This window comes from Furipterus horrens, unplaced genomic scaffold (genome assembly GCF_987537825.1).
Source record: "Furipterus horrens unplaced genomic scaffold, mFurHor1.1.pri manual_scaffold_4, whole genome shotgun sequence".
NCBI lineage: Eukaryota > Metazoa > Chordata > Mammalia > Chiroptera > Furipteridae > Furipterus > Furipterus horrens.
The window spans coordinates 104897265-104911079 of record NW_028327174.1 but is presented as its reverse complement, the minus strand read 5'-3'; positions in this window follow the sequence as shown (position 1 = coordinate 104911079).

Sequence of the window (13815 nt, the reverse complement as noted above, 5' to 3'; positions counted from 1 at the left end):
ACTCATGCAGGCAAATGATTTAAAACTAACAAACAATAACAAAAGCCTCTTTTAGAATAGGACCTGCTATTGAGTAAGTACTTCTTAAATATTTATTAATATTGTTTCTTTATTTGTTCTAGGGTTCTCAGGGATTTAAAATCTTGATTGTGGGTTGGTAATTTGAAAGAAATGCAACATAGTTCTTTTAAAAAATCCAATCTCCCAAAGTAGAGGGAAACAAGATGGCAGAGGAGTAAGTGGAAGCTACACTAACCTCCTCCCAGAACTAGTCTGGATTTACAACTTAATTTTGGGGAAATCATCTGAAATAACCAACCGAACACTAGCTGGAGAGAAGTCTTATAACCACGGAGAGACAGAAAAGGCCGCTACATCACAATGTGACCGACAGGGAGTGCGGAGACGCAGAAGGGCTGGCTGGGCTCCCACGGGTGGCAGCTGAAGGGACTGAGAAACAGCTCAGCAGCTGGGGATTCCCCAGAGAAGGGCAGGGTCTAAACCCTCAGCTGAGCTTCCCAGCCTACAGCATCAGAGTGGAAAGTAAAATAGTATCCATCTGAGAAAAGCGAAAAACCACAGGGTTTCTTGCTAGCCAGAGAGAAACAGAGGGAGAAAAAGAGCTCTTAAGTGGATCACATATGAAAATATTTTGGCCCCCACTTACCCTGGGCTCGAGCAGAGAGAAGGCGGAGAGGACTGGAGACACTTGGGGAGAGGTTGGTGTGGTGGCTTTGAGGGGAGAGCTGGGGAAGTGGCCGGCCGGGTCTCAGTGCTGACTCATCCCCAATACTGCAGGCAGGCCATTCCCCCAACTCTAAGTGGCATCAGCCTGAGGGGAAGCAAAAGCCCTGCCTACAGGAATTAAGCTGCCACACCCACATTCCTTAAGCCTGACGGCTAATCACAGATTGAGTAGATTAGCAACTAAAGAAGCCAGACAAAGGCAGTAGATCCCTGGAAGTCTCCAACAGGGTGCCTAGGCCCAGACTGGTACAGGATCTGATGCCAACAGGGGCAGATCCAAGAAGTGCAGATCATTCTATGAAGCACCAACACAATAGGAGTCACAAAAATGGGGAGACAGAGAAACAACCCCCCATCGACAGGAAAGGTAGAATCCCCAGAAAGAGTGCTAAATGAAATAGAGGGGAGCAAACTATCAGATACAGAATTCAAAACATGGATTATGGAGAAGCTCAATGAGCTCAGCGGAAACTACAAAGAACTCCAGGGAAACTACAAGGAACCTACTGAGAATTACACCAGCATGAAAAAGGACATGGAAGCTATCAATAAGAGCCAGGAGGAAATGAAGAATACAACCTCTGAATTGAAGAACACAGTAGAAGGAATTAAAAGCAGGCTAGAGAAAGCAGAAGATCGGATCAGCGAGCTGGAGGACAACTTAGACAAAAAAAGTCCCAGACAGTGCAACAAAATGAAAAAAGGCTGAACAAGACAGAAGAGGCTCTAAGACAGCTGCAGGATAACATGAAATGTAATAATATCTGTATCATAGGAAATCCAGAAGGAGAAGAAGAAGAGCAAGGAATAGAAAACCTCTTTGAAAAACGAATGACAGAAAACTTCCCTAACATGAGGAGAGAAAGAGTCACACAAGTCCAGGAAGCACAGAGGGTCCCAATGAAGATGAACCCCAACAGGCCCACTTCAAGACACATCATAATTAAAATGGCAACCTTCAAAGACAAAGAGAGAATCCTAAAAGCAGCAAGAGAGAAACAACTAATAACATACAAGCCAATAAGGCTATCATCAGATTTCTCAGCGGAAACACTACAAACCAGAAGGGAATGGCAAGAAATATTCCAAGTAATGAAAAACAAAGGCCTACAACCAAGAATACTCTACCCAGCAAAGCTCTTATTCAAAATGGAAGGTGAAATAAGGAGTTTCCAAGCAAAAGAAGGCTAAAAGAATACATCTCCACCAAACCAGCATTGCAAGAGATGCTAAAGAGTCTGCTTTAAGAAGATGAAGAAACAGAGAGGAACACGAGTACAAAAGGGGAAAATGACAATGAATAAGTACTGAAAGAAAGAAGGAACTTCTACCATTTGCAACAACATGGATGGAACTAGAGAGAATTATGCTTAGTGAAATAAGCCAGGCAACAAAAGAAAAATACCTTATGCTATCACCTATTACGGGAAACTAATGAACAACACAAACAAATGAGTAAAATTGAACCAGAGGTATGTAAACAAGGAATAAACTAACAATAACAAAGGGGGAGATGGGAGGAAGAGAAGGGGGTAAGAAGGGGAAGGGTCTAGTCAAAGAACATGTATAAATGACCCATGGACATGGACAACTGGGTGGGGACTGACGGGGAGAAGGTGAGGGGCAGGGTGCAAGGAAGCAAGAGGGGGAAAAAAGTGGGACAACTGTAATGGAAAAACAAAACAAAAAAATTTTTAGTGGGGGAAAAAACGAAAATATAAAGAATGGAAATGCAAGTGCAGTGAATATTAGAAGGACAAGGATTTTCCTTTACCTTGTGTATTTTCCTCCCTATTTGATCCCTCCAGAGTTTGTCATTCTAGAGAAGTAAGTAATGACATAGGTTTCTTTGCATAAAACTAATAAGACCAGTTGTTAATAGAGGTTTTTTTTTTTTTGTTTGTTTGTTTTTTTTAACTAAGACTTTGACTGGAATGTCATGCCTGAAGGAGAAATGCTTGGGCTTTTGTTGTTACCAAAAAGCCCTGAGGAACTGGGATTGACTTTCAAAGGTAATAAAAGTCCACGAGATAAAAGGCCTGGTACCTTGGATGGATGCCCAGTCCATGGCAATCTTTCCAGGGAAAGAATGAAGGTTGTTTTCCTGAAAGATGGCTAGAAGGGACCTTAAGGCACAATGGAAAACCAGAAGGACTTGGAAGGGACAGGTGTTTACAGGCAAGGCTGAATGCCAGTTATATGGTTCTGCTTCTGGGCCTTGAAGGGCAGACTGAAGGTCACCCTAAATGTTCCTTGCGTAAGTTCCAGCAAAGCAGAACTTAAGATCATAAGTGATCATTTTCTGCTCTTGTTGTGTTTATGCAAATGAACAGGATAAATTAAAAATGGACCTAATGCAGTCCCTTTAATGACAAGGAGGGTAATCCTAGGGAGAAATATCGCGATTCAAGGAAAATCACAATGCTCAGTGGTGGACTGTAAAGTAGTGCAGCTAACCATCTTTAAGGTTTCTTTTCATTTTAAATTTGTTTTCATTTGAAAGTTAAACTAAATTAAAAATTAATACCTGCCTTTTGTCCTCTAGTGGTTATGGATTGAATGATGTCTTTTAACCCTGTTGCCAAATCTGTTGCCCCCAGAATACAACAAGGATGCCAGCCTGTTAAACCAAGCATGCCATTGTCTGGGGACAGCCAACTGACCTGGAGTCTGCACAATCCTTCCCCATGTGGGAAGGCCACCCTCCCCTCCACACCCCCACTCTTATTAGGGATTTCTGGACCCAAGGGTAGGTAGGACGACGACCATGTCCAGCCTGAAGCAGCTAGAGGAGCTCGAGACCTTCGCCCATTGTCCTTTATAAGATTATAAAGGGTCTTAAGTCTGAGAGGGAGGGATTGTTATTTTTTATTGTTAAAATAATTAATTACTTAATTAATTATTTTTTAAAAAGAAGAAGAATATATGAAAGGGTGAGACAGGAGAGCTTGTATGTGCAACCCATGGGCATGGACTGGGGGGGGATTTCTGGGGGAGTGGGGGTACTGGGCAGAGGGGAGCAAAGGGGAAAAAATTGGAACTACTGTAACAATATAGTCAATAAAATATACTTAAAAAAAAAGAAAAGAAAAGAAAGTAGAGTGCCACCTACTTAGGAATGCATCTTGGATATGCATAGTGTAACATAGGAAATGTTGGTGAGAGGATGAGTTTTGTGATTATTATTTTACTGTATTGTCTGGCAGATACTATTAGTTTTTCTGATCATTAAAAATAAAAATAAAACTTCAAAAAATTTAAGGTTAATAAATATTTCTACTAGATTTCAATATGAATACAACAGTAAATGATATATTAATATCCTTTTTATTTTTTATTTTTTTTATTTTTGGTTTTTCAATTAGAGTTGTCCCATTTTTCCCCCATTTCTCTCCCCCACCCAGCCCACCACCTCTCCCACAATCATATCGTTCCCTGTCGTCCATGTTCATGAGTCATTTATACACGTTCTTTGACTAAACCCTTCCCTTACTTATCCTCTTTCTCTCCCTCCCCCTTCCCCCCTATTGACTGCTATTCTGCTCTTTGTTCTATTTAGTTCTTTTGTTTGTGTTGTTCTTTAGTTTCCTGTATTAGGTGATATCATATGGTATTTTTCCTTCTTTCCCTGGCTTATTTCACTACGCATAATTCTCTCTAGTTCCATCCATGTTGTCGCAAATGGCAGGAGTTCCTTCTTTCTTTCTTCTGCATAGTATTCCATTGTGTAAATGCACCACAGTTTTTTGATCCACTCATCTACATATGGGCACTTAGGCTGTTTCCAGCACTTAGCTATTGTAAACAGCGCTGCTATAAACATAGGGGTGCATAAGTTCTTTTGAATTGGTGTTTCAAGATTCTTCGGGTATAATCCTACCAGTGGAATCGCTGGTTCAAAAGGCAGTTCCATTTTTAGTTTTTTGAGGTAATTCCATAATGTTTTCCATAGTGGCTGTACCAGTCTGCATTCCCACCAACAGTGCAGTAGGGTTCCTATTTCTCCACATCCTCGCCAGCACTTGTTGTTTGTTGATTTGTTGATGATGGTCATTCTGACTGGTGTAAAGTGGTATCTCATTGTGGTTTTTATTTGCATCTCCCTGATGGCTAATGATGTTGAGCATTTTTTCATGTGTCTACGGACCTTCTGTATGTCCTCTTCGGAGAAGTGTTTGTTCAGGTACTTTGCCCATTTTTTAATTGGGTTGTTTGTTTTCTTGATGTTGAGTTGTATAAGCTCTTTATATATTTTGGACATCAGTCCCCTGTCTGTGATGTCATTGGCAAATATGTTTTCCCATATGGTTGGTTTCCTTTTCATCTTGCTGATGTTTTCTTTTGCTGAGCAGAAACTTTTTAGTTTGATGTAGCCCCATTTGTTTATTTTTTCCTTTATTTCTCTTGCCTTAGGAGATGTATCCGTGAAGAAATTGTTACGTGGGATATCTGAAATTTTCTTGCCTATGTTTTCCTCTAGGACTTTTATGGTGTCATGGCTTACATTTAAGTCTTTGATCCATCTTGAGTTTATTCTCATGTGTGGTGTAAGTTGCTGGTCTAGTTTCATTTTTTTGCACGTCCCTGTCCAGTTCTCCCAGCACCATTTGTTAAAGAGGCTCTTCTCACTCCATTTTATGTTTCTGCCTCCTTTATAAAATATTAGTTGACCGTAGATTCCTGGATTTATTTCTGGACTCTCTATTCTGTTCCACTGATCTATGTGTCTGTTCTTATGCCAGTACCAGACTGTTTTGATCACAGTGGCTTTGTAGTATTATTTGATGTCTGGTATTGTGATTCCTCCTGCTGTGTTCTTCTGTCTCAAGATTGCTTTGGCTATTCGGGGTCTTTTTTGGTTCCATATGAATTTTTGGAGTATTTGTTCTAGGTCTGTGAAATATGGTATTTTAATAGGGATTGCATTGAATCTGTAAATTGCTTTGGGTAGTATGGCCATTTTGATGATGCTGATTCTTCCCACCCAGGAACATGGTACTTGCTTACATTTATTTGTATCTTCCTTAATTTCTTTCTTCAATGTTACATAATTTTCAGAGTACATGTCTTTTATCTCGTTGTTTAAGTTTACTCCTAGGTACTTTATTTTTCTTGTTGCTATAGTAAATGGTATTTTCTTTTTTGTCTCTGTCTCTGATGTTTTATTGTTGGTGTACAGAAGTGCCTTAGATTTCTGTATATTTATTTTGTACCCTGCTATTTTGCCAAATTCACTTATTATATCAAGTAGTCTTTTAGTGGAGTTTATAGGATTTTCTAGGTATACTATCATGTCATCTGCATATAATGAAAGTTTTACTTCCTCTTTCCCAATTTGGATGCCTTTTATTTCTTTTTCTTGTCTGATTGCTGTGGCTAGGACTTCCAACACTATGTTGAATAGGAGTGGAGAGAGTGGACAACCTTGTCTAGTTCTTGAATTCAGGGGGAATGCTTTTAGTTTTTGTCCATTGAGTATGATGTTGGCCTCAGGCTTCTCATATATAGCCTTGATTATGTTAAGGTATGCTCCCTCTATTCCCATTTGGCTGAGTGTTTTCATCATAAATGGGTGTTGTACTTTATCAAATGCTTTTTCTGCATCTATTGATATGATCATGTGATTTTTGTCTTTCATTTTGTTTAGGTGATGTATTATATTTATTGATTTGCGAATATTAAACCATCCTTGCATCCCTGGGATGAATCCCACTTGATCATGATGTATGATCTTTTTGATGTATTGCTGGATCCTGTTTGCCAATATTTTGTTGAGGATTTTAGCATCTATGTTCATCAGTGATATTGGCCTGTAGAGTTCTTTCTTTCTTGTGTCTTGACCTCGTTTTGAGATTAGATAATACTGGCTTCATAGAAAGAGTTTGGGATTTTCCCCTCTTCTTGGATATTTTGGAATAGTTTGAGGAGGATAGGAGTTAGTTCTTCCCTGAATGTTTTGTAGAATTCACCTGTGAAGCCATCCGGTCCAGGGCTTTTTTGTGCAGGGAGATTTTTGATTACTGTTTCAAGTTCCTTCTTTGTTATTGGTCTGTTGAGACTTTCCACTTCTTCTCGATTCAGTTTTGGAAGGTTGTATGTTTCTAGAAATTTGTCCATTTCTTCTAATATATTAATATCCTTAATGCTATAAGTTTACTGTTGTGTCCTCTTTAAATATCAGTTCTTCTTTACCATGCTAAAAAAAAAAAAAGAAAAATCCAATCCCCTATACCTAAAAAGAAGCCTTGCACTAATTATGTTAAATATTGTAAAAAAACAAATTTACATGAGATATTGTAGACAAATAAAATGGAATAATGTTCACCACAAGAAAATAAAATACATTTCAAAAACTCTGTGTGTGTGTTATATGTGTGTGTGTGTGCGCGCGCATGCACGCGCACATGTGTGGGTATGATATCCTTTGGTTATCTGTATAAACCAGCTACTATGATTAATAAGGCTACATTTTCTTAAAAAATAATAAAATAACAACAAAAGATCTTTTTATGCCCAACTTTTGTTGGGGGCAAAAAATAAAGAAACAAAAAACAGCATGAAATGAGACCAAGTAATGAAAATTCATTCACAATGATTACTTTTAAGAGTAATTTTTCTTGGGTAATTCATTGAACTATTACTATGGATCTCCAGAATGACAGCTAATATAACTGAAGCTACTAAAAGCAGATAGTCATGGAAAGAATATACTCAAACAATAATGCATCAGAAATCTATCCAAAGCATTTGGGGGGAAATTTAAGAGAAGAAATGTCATTCTAAAAGTTTGGTTTTTTTTCTTAACTTAAGTTAATGACTACAACACACTTCTTCCCTGACTAATAACCAGCAGGCATTTAAAAATATCCAGCCAGGAAAAAGAAAGGCAAATTTATTTGGATGACATAGGAACCTACCTGGGTTGTCAGTATCTGTGTTTAGTCTCCGTACTCAGATTCTGAGGCAGGTTTTTTTGTGAGATTGTGGCAAATGCCTCAAATTATTTTTTCCAACTCTTCTTTATCTTAGAAAAAATAATGTTTCGTGGATGGATGTCACAGAATGTAAAATTTGTTAAATTCAAAAACCTTTCTTGCATATATGTATGACTCTCTCAAGGTTTAACGGAATAAAACTAAGTATCATGTAGTGTGAAAAATTTTCGTCGTCGTTGTCGTCGTCGGCAGCCGTCCGTCTCGAGAGACGATGGTGTAGCTTCTTAAGAGTCTATCTGCACCGCCGAGAATGGCTGTGCAGTCCGACTTGGGAGTGACACGGTATCTGTCTCCTCCCGTGTTGAATCGACATCTTGCGATGACGCTGGAGTGTCCTCTCCAGTGGAGCTGAAGCTACAGAGCCTGGGCAGGGTGATATGGAGGGTCTGCTGTTGCCCATGCAGCAGACCCCCCCTCTCTTCGCAGCTGAAGGGTCCAAGGGAAAGACGGAGTCAATACAGCTTGGCTTCAGGTGCGCCGCAGGAGTTGCCGGTGTTGACTACAACGTCAAACCGCCTTAGGGACTCCGGCTCCGGATTTTCTGTCGGGGTTTACTCCCTTAGCCTTTCCCCTGAAGAGGTATGCCGCAAGGCAGCGGAGGTTTTTTGGAGTCAGAGTTTTCCTTCTCTGATGTGCCCTGACTGGAAGATCGAACCAGCGACACTTAGCTCGCAGGCCGATGCTCAATCCACTGAGCCAAACCAGCCAGGGGAATGAAAAATTTTAAAGGACACTTTTTCATGCAAATAATCTTTGGAATGCCCAAGTTGAGTAGCTACTGTTTTTGTTGTCTAGATACTTACATATTGACTATCATAACTAGATTGGTTTTATAACAGCTATGACCACTACTCTGCATGGAAATATTCACTGAGTGAACTGGTTTACTAGTTTAAGTAACGGCTCTGTGGGCAGGATTGAAGTGGGAACCAACAGATAAGGGAGTAAGTTATGTTTAGAGTAGTACCCAAGGAGTGTCATGCAAAAGAAGACAAACTTTACATTAGGCTTTGCATGTGCAGAAGAGGTGGGTAATTTTATGTAGGGCAGAGCCTCTTGTTTGCAATGACAGATGGTAGAAAAGAGGATGCAAATGGAATTATACTTTCCATAGACCAAATCTGCAGGTAAGAAGACCTGTTAAGAGAAAGGAAGTCATCTTGGCTGGGACTCATTAGCAGAGAACTCTGAAACCAATAAACTGGTAAATGCATAAAGAAATTGGACTAGATTAATCTTACTAATAACAGGAAGAAGGGTCATGAGCAATAATCCAGAAATAATTGGGGTTTAATGTTAATAGTTATTTTGAAACTATTGCATTTGAAAGGAGAAGGCACCTGACATTCATTAAATTCTTTCAAACAAAGAATTAAACCAACCTATGTGTTGACTCAGAAGTATTTATCCCTATTCAAACTTTTATCTAATCTTATTCCATGTTGAAACTGCATAATTGATTTTTTTTAGACTAAGGCAAGATATCTGTTTCAACAGAGCTGTTTCACATCTACATATTGTGTGGAGGGAGACTGGTTAATTACTTGGGCTCCTGTGGAAGGCAACCTTCAAGATGGCCCCACGTGAGTGAGCTCTTCCATGTTCCCAACTTCCACATCATCCCCTCCCTTTTTTTTTATTGTTGGTGATGAAAAGGTCTATCCTTTGAGCCCTGTGAGGTCCTCTTCTATTTATTAAAACCTGCTTCCAGAGAGAATTTTGAAAATGTGTCCAATAAAGGCTGATTGACTTCCTCTTCTAGAGAAAAGGCTTGTGCTGGAGTAAGAAAGCTAACCTGGGAACCTGCGAGCAACAATGAGCCAGTAACTTATGAATTAATATCAAGAGTTATTGTTTACTGGCCACTTAGTATGCGCAGGCACTGCCCTTCTATGTGGGCAGGGAAAGTGGTGGCATCAGGGGTGCCCATACCTCTCACAGAAATGCTTAACCTATATAATAATCTCATAATTCACAAGAATCAGGTATTGTCTTTAGTTGTATCCAGTGGATTACAGTATACAGTAAGAAGGTACCAAAGGTCAAATAGAAATATACTAAACATTTTAGGGTAATGGATATCAACATCAGGAAAAATAGAACCAAGTCATAAATATAAGCTAGCCAACTGTTGGCATCACAACCTAGTAGTTAAGAACCCAGACTCCAAAGTGTCGCCAGTTCGACTCCCAGTTAGGGCACATGACTAGGTTGCACGTTAGGTCCCCAGTTGGGGGCATGTGAGAGGCAACCACGCAGTGATGTTCCTCTATCTCTCTTTTTCCTTTCCCCTCTCTCTAAAAATAAATACAATAAATAAAGATATATATATATATATATAAAATTCTTTAAAAAAAAAAAAAAGAACTCAGACTTCAAACTCAGACTGCTGGGTTCAAATCCTGGCCCTGTTGCTCACCAGCTGGGTGGGTTTGGGGCATTGCTTTAACTCTTTGTGCCTCAATTTGCTCCTCTGTAGAAGAGATATGATGATGATATTAGTATCTAATTTATAGGCTTATTGAGAGCATTAAATTAGTTAGTATATATAAACTCCTTAAAACGTTGCTCCATATGAGTTTGTTAATACATGAAAATCTCAAGAACAAATTCACTCTCACCTAAATTTACAGCTCTCAGTCACTGGCAATGTTCAAGCATGGGTCTTGGAATATAAGCAGACTCCCTGAAGAAAGAGATGTTTGTCTATTTTCTTTAGTCTTTTGTCTAGATCAATACCTGGTGTAGATAATGCTCCAAAACTACTGTTGAATGAAGAAATGAACCTCCATGGTAGTTACACAAAAGAGTTCTGTATGAGTCTAAATTTGGAGAAAGTGACCACCGAAGAATTTTTCACCTCTAGGTTCTGTGATTTCTTTAATGAACTAATGCATCAGAATGGTACAATACTAAAAGTATTTGAGACAAAATTACATCCATCAGTTAGTTTCTTTCTTCCTTTTTTTTTAAATGAGTGCTTTTTTTCTGGTTAAAAGTTTATATGTGTACATAAAGTATTCTATCAAGAGTCTCCAGCCATCTCAACATGTGTCTAATCATTATCTTCTTTTACAGTTTCCTGTCTCCAGGCCTTTCTGTCAGGTCAGGTTGGCATTTCACTGCCCTTTATGTGTATGACAAGTGCAAACAAAGGAAGAAAAGAAACTGTAGTGAAGAAAACCAGAATCAGCATAGCAGTTTTGAAGGTGCGGTTCAGCCAGTTCCCACTCAGTCTGCCTCATCAAGCCCCCAGCGTTCATCTCTTTGCTCATCTTACACCCCATATGTGATGACAGGCCTACAATTCCTTTCTCAGAACGGAGTCTCTCCCACACTTCTGGTTGTCACCCGCCACTTAGACAGCTATGCAATCAACACCTGCCAAGCTGACCTGCCTCACCTGGGAGCTGAGATGAGCTCTAATTCCACAGCTCTCACACTGAGGGTAAAAATCCCTCAGCAACAATGTTAAAAGATAATAGAGGCCCCCTCAGAAGCTCTCCCCTACAACTTGGTTTTCATAATTCCCTCAAGAAATCAGAATGTGACTGCTCACGTCTCCAAGGAACTGAAATAGTGAATTCAGCTACTTAGATCAGTTACCACCACCACCCTCAATATTACATCATTTTGGCTTGAACAATGAAATAACTAACTCGCTGACAGTTGCTTGGACTATCTGTAGATTAAAAATACTTTTAATCAGGTCAAGTCATTCTGCCTTTGGGATTCTAAATTTACTGATATTCTCAAAAAAATTTCAGTTATAGTAGGGAAAATATGATTATTCTTTTAGCTCAATAAACAACCAAAAGTTCTTTATTCATATTTTGACATTTAATCAATCAGAAATTGGTTTTGGAAAACTTTCCTATGAAACCATCTCTGCCTGTAGGGTTTTTCTTTAAAAATCTGGACTATAGGAGGAAAATCACAATATGGACTTTCACTGATCATGATTCTATGTCTTTATCCCTACCAGAAGATGCTGCTACTGCTTTATCTTTGTGTTCTCTAACAGCTGTGAATGTTCGTTAAAATTAAATATTAAGTGTCTTAGCAGGCAATACAATATACAGGTGATGTAGAATTGTACAATTGAAACCTATATAATTTTACTAACCAATGTCATCCCAATAAGTTAAATAATTTTTTTTTAATTTGAATGCAGCACTGTGTAATGAAAATCCAACAGCCTGGGGTGGGACACACAGGGTCAAACTGTCATCATTGAGAACCTGGCAGTGACTTCACTTCTCTAAGCCTGAGCTCTCTGGTTTACACAGGCGACAATATCTACTTCAGGGAATGCTTTAAAACTACTCCTTAGTGATCCCTACTATACTGAGAAGACTCAAACAGCGAGGGGTTGGACTAGGTGGGGTTCCTCAAGCACCATTTTCTCAAGTTGGTATCTCCACATGGTCTTACATGATGGATGTCTTACATGGGAGCAAAAGCTCCCAGAGAGAGTGTCCAAGGAGACACTGGCAGAGGCTGCTACACAGGCTCTTCCAACCTAATCTTGGAAGTCACCAGGATCTCCTCTCCAGCATTCTATTTGTCAAGACAGTTCCGGAGACCTCTCAGGTTTAAGGAGGAGATGGGACATGTACTTCACCTCTTGATTTGTCCCTCTAATAAGGAATTTACACACATGTTAACTCCTACTCAGAAATGCTTTAAGGACCATTCATTTTAGCAGGAAAGGCAGTCAAAACTTGTGATAGTGGAACAGATTTGTGCCAATAATGTTATAAACATCCCATGTGTGAGGTGCTTGATTTATGTGGATGGTCAGGAGGAAAATGATAGCCTTTTTTTTAAAGTGATGATGTCAGCCTCTTGAAGTGCAGATGGGGAGAGAAAATTGGAGATCTAGAGGAAGTGGAGGTATCAAGTTCTTAACACATACATTGATACATCTTTTTAGGGAAGTCAGACTATTATTTAGAGCAAGAAAGGTTGAAAATGATACTCTTTTCAAATTTAGGGAAACTCTAAGGTATTACACTATGTTCTAAGAATATTAGGTTTAAGGAACGTGCCCCATTGGAGGTGGCAGGAAACTCCCTTTGCACAGAGATCAGTATCTTTATACCTTGCTCTGCTAATGCAAATGAGGAACTTGCTCTCAATTCTTGTGGCTTTTCAGAAACTTACAGGACAGATTTCCTTATATTCTCTTTATTTGTAACCTTGATAGAAATCAACCAGCAACTCATTATTATAATTTAATGTTTTATTTTATTTTTCTCTGAGAATCTCATACCTTTTGTACAGGAGCATTCAAGTTCAGAGTCATAACAAAAATTAGGGAAGAACTACTGGGTCAAGACACCCGAATTCTGCTACTCTACTTCTGGGCCACCTTGTCTCTAAGCCTTGTTTTATTCTTATGTGTAAAAGAACTGGTGGATGATGACTTCTATAACTGACTCCTATAAACATGTTGTATGGGTCTTGGATTAAGAAGTGAATGGAAAACATAAAATATCTTTTAACTAATATATCTTCCAAGTCCTCTCATGGTGCTTTCATTGGGGGATTGGGCAGGTGAATTTTCTTTTTTCCTTTTCTTGCTTTCTTTTCTTTTCTTTTCTTTTCTTTTCTTTTCTTTCTTTCTTCCTTCCTTCCTTTCTTTCTTTCTTTCTTTCTTTCTTTCTTTCTTTCTTTCTTTCTTTCTTTCTTTCTTTCTTTCTTTCTTTCTTTCTTTCTTTCTTTCTTTCTTCCCTTCTTTCCTTTCTTTTCTTTTTTCTCTTTCTTTCTTTTCTTTTTTTCTCTTTCTTTCTTTTCTTTCTTTTTCTTTCATTTCTTTCTTTCTTTCTTTCTTTCTTCCTTTCTTTCTTTCTTTCCTTCCTTTCTTCATTTTTCTTCCTTTCATTCATTCATTCATTCAAAACATCTCAATTTTTTACATCTAAGCCATTATTAGATCTAGATTAATCTCAGAAAAACAATGCTATCTGACACATTCCATCTATGAGGATGTTCTTACATCTCTATGTGTATCTGGTCTGTAACTCTTTGAGAGCATCAGCCCTCTATGGTCATTGGTTGTTTCATACTT